This window comes from Fukomys damarensis, unplaced genomic scaffold (assembly GCF_012274545.1).
Source record: "Fukomys damarensis isolate Sample0158 unplaced genomic scaffold, DMR_v1.0_HiC HiC_scaffold_6, whole genome shotgun sequence".
Classification (NCBI taxonomy): Eukaryota; Metazoa; Chordata; class Mammalia; order Rodentia; family Bathyergidae; genus Fukomys; species Fukomys damarensis.
The window spans coordinates 16,946,425-16,950,291 of NW_022900918.1; positions in this window are offsets into that span (position 1 = coordinate 16,946,425).

Here is a 3,867-nt window from a genome sequence, read left to right on the forward strand (position 1 = left end):
GGCGCCTGCGGGCCGGGCCGGGCCGGGCGCCCCGGGGTCAGTTTATCTAGTTCCAAGGAAACTGTGACCCGAAGGTTTCCCCGGGACCGTGAGGACTATCTGTGGGCTCGCGGGGCCTTAGGAACTTTCTCCTAGCCACCTGGGAAGGGGAAGGCACGTTTAAAACCACTCCGGGACGCGCAGGGTTAGCATTAAAAACAAGCTTACAGGTTTTAAGGCTACGCGGAATCCATTTCGAGTCTACCGCTCCCCACGCCGAGGGGGCGCCGGGAGGAACAGAAAGGGGAGGGAGAGGGGAGCGGGAAGTGAGGTGGGAGGGCTATTGGTTTATTCTTTGTCTACTGGATTAACCCGATTATACACCAGGCACCAGCACCAGCCACCTCCCCCACCGCCGAGCCTCGCACGGGAGGAACGGAATGCAGATTCGGGTTTCAAGTCTCTGCTGCTCCAGCTGGGATTGGCTTTTGATTATGTTGACTCTTAGTTCTCGGTTTATTAGAATTTTATTTTTATCATTTTAAGGGGGGGTTAGCTATAGATGGAAGGCTTTTTTTTTTTTTTCACCGTTTTGTTCGACTCGGTAGACTGAGGAAATTCTGCAGCGTAAGCCTTTGGAATTAATTCAGTACCACACGCACACGCACGCACACACACGATCACTCGGGGCAACCACGCGGACTTCCGAAGTGGGGCGCGGGGGGGGGCGTTCTCACTTCCACTGCAGGATTCCTCCTTCCCTTAACCAGGATAGTTGTCTTCGATTGCCCACTCTGTCCACCTAGCAGATTTCTCCAGAAGCTCCCGTTGTCCATCTTGAAGGTGGACTGACCTTTGCCCTCCTCAAACGTGCAGAAACCCCACGCTCTGCGCTAGCTGCCGCTCACGCCCCTAGGAACGTGCACGTGGGGTCCGGGTGGGAAAGGGAACGCACCCCTCAGTGCTGCAATGTTTAATGATATGCAGAGTGCTTTTGCTTGATAGGGAACTGCCTGCTTATGAGGTCAAAATTCCCCAACAGCACCTGCAATCTTGCCCTCGCGGGGCAGGAGCTCTTAAAACTGGTGCTAGGAAAATACGGAGCTTGGTTCCTCCGGCTCTATCCCACATCTGTTGGTAGCAACCCGGGCACCAGCTGCCTCCTCCGGACCCGTTCCTCTGTCCCTGGCGCATTCCCTGCCTCGCTGCGCTCTCGTCCTTCTCTCTCTCTCCATGTTTCTCCAGGACTCTCCTCCTTCGCCTGGGATTTAGGAGTAGAGATGGCAGGGGAAGTGGCACGTGTTATTTCCGGGCGCTGGCCTACGTCCTCCACCCTTCGGGTGAGGGTGATCGAGGCTACGGCTGCCGGCTGCACTGGGTCTCCGGGGCTGCCTGCGGGGACAGCTGGGCCTCTCCGGCTGGCAGCGCCGGCGCGCAGCCCGTTGAGTCTCCGAACTCCGTCGCTGCGGCGCTTAGGCCCGGTTCGGCCACCAGGGGGCGCCGGCAGGGCGCCGGGCGGAGGCTGCTTGCTTTGGGGACCGGACGCGGGCTGGCGGGGTTCCCTTTCAAAATGTGCATTAGGCTGGCGGGGTTTTAACGAGTAGAGAGACGTTTGTGATATAGGAGGCACACAAAGTAGCTTTCCCTACCATCTCCTCGGACACTTCGTTTTGAACTCGCAATGAGGAACTTCTGTCGGAAGAACCCCAGCTTTAGCGAGGGGAGGGAGCTGGGGTCAGCGCTGGGTTGTGCAAGCCTAGTCGGGAATGGGCTGGTGTCCAGGCCGGCCAGTCGCTGGAGCAGAGCAGGTGAAAGAAACGCCTTCTCCTCGCCTCCTCGAGCTCCTGCATCCCGTGGCGGCTTCTGGGGAGACGTTTGTGCTGTTTTCTCAGCATGCCAAAAGGAATCAAGCTCAAAATGAAATTTAAATCAGAAATTTCTGGCTGGTTAAACACCTTATGTTTTTATTGAGTCAATAGGGGAGAGCCTAGAAATTTATATTTATCTTCCATAAACTAGAAAGAAGTTTAGTTTTATCTACATCCTACCCACTACTCCCACTTCTGCACTTTGCTGGTTGGGAAAACATTTAACCTGTGATTTAGGAACAAGGTAAACACAAAGACCCGCCCCCCCTCATTGCCAATATTCTCTATTCAGGGCAGTAGTGTTATTTTTCTGACAGCGGAGTGTGTAGTTACAATGTTGTGCCTCCGAAGCTTACCAAGTCATAATTCAAAAGAGCACTTAGTTTGTGTATGTGCGGTGACATGCATAATGGGATGTTTAATACAGCTATCGTAATTGCCCCCAAATTGATGCTCGTGTTACATTCCAGAATTGTACCTGACATTAATTTTGGAAGATAGGAGTTGTGATAGTGTTAAGGCAAAACTTCCTAAAACGTATTTGCAGATGTGTTGTGGAAAGTTCTAGAAGAGGAACTCACTCAAGGAAAAGTTTTTGCCGTTTTTTAATGCTAAAAAACGCCGAATCTATGGAAATTTCTGTTGAAACAATATTCACCCTTAGATTCCCAGCCTTTAAGCAGGACTCTGTCATGCAATTGAGATCTCATTTGTGGCTCTATTTTATTGCATTGTGTTTTTTATTTGTATTTATGCCTTTTAAAAAAATAAAGTATATATAAGCATATGGATTTTGCCTTCTCCAATCGATGATACAAGCTTTAGATGGAGACGATGAAGATATGATTTTTTGCTAGTGGTTGTGTGGGGTAAGTTGAAGTCATATGATTAAGACTGCACCTGTTAGAGACTCTAAACTTTGGCTTTATGCTGCAATAAGAAAATGCGGCGTTAAACAGCTCTCAGTCTGATTTCTTTCTGAGAAATTTCTGCCACTAGACTTTACTGAGATCAACCCTGGTTTGGCTAGTCTTCTAAAGATACAATGTATTCTTGAGTTAAAGAATTAAAAGGTATTTGGATAGTTTGTTCTGTTACCAAGCACTTTCTTTATGTGTTCACATTTAAGGATGGCACACAATGGCAGCAGGCCCTGCTGCTTCCACTGGCTAACAGTTTGGGGCTTTCGACCTTACTTCTCCTCAGAGTCTAACAATGATGCTAAAACTAATTTATGAAAGGGCTCTTCCGGGACCTTCCAGAGGCAAAGGGCTTTACCGCAGAGAACCTTTTGACTTGGCAACTAAGACTGTTGTCATTTCACTTTTTGAATTGCTTTGATTCTGCACCTTCTGTTGATATTGCCTCCAGGAGGGAACTGGGAGTGGCTGCAGTAAAGATGCAGAGGAATTCAAAACAGACCCCTGGAGGTCTTATCTAGATTGCTTGGAGGACTGGAAACAGTGTATCTATGGATCTGACCTTCTTTGCAGATGTCCTTTGTCCCTAATCAAATAGGGAGAAAGATCTGGGTTACTCCAGGGTAAGAGCAGTGGTCCTGATGACTGACCTGGTTTTCTTCTGAGATCTTGGATTCAGCTAGAATCCACCTGTGGTTTCTACTGGTTAATTAATGAATGTTTGCTAGGTGCTTTCCATTATTACTATAATTTATGCAGAGTCAACTGTGGACTAAAAGTCCGTGCAACAGTGAGGAGACACTTTCTCTGCTGGCCAACAGGATTTTTCTTCTTATTATTCTTTTTTTCATTTATTTGCCCCTGGAACAAAAACTTCTTCCTTTGTGGAATTGAAATGTGCAAAGAAAGACCTAATCAGTGAAGATGCTCTGTATTTTGTTTCACCTTTCTCTGATAGCCTCAGGTTTGTTTTTCTGTTTTGTTTTGTTTCATTTTTTGTGTTTTTGAGACAGGGTCTCACTATGTAGTTGAGACTGATCTGGAACTCACTATGTAGCCCAGGCTGGTCTCAAACTCAGCGATCCTCCTGCTTCAGCCTC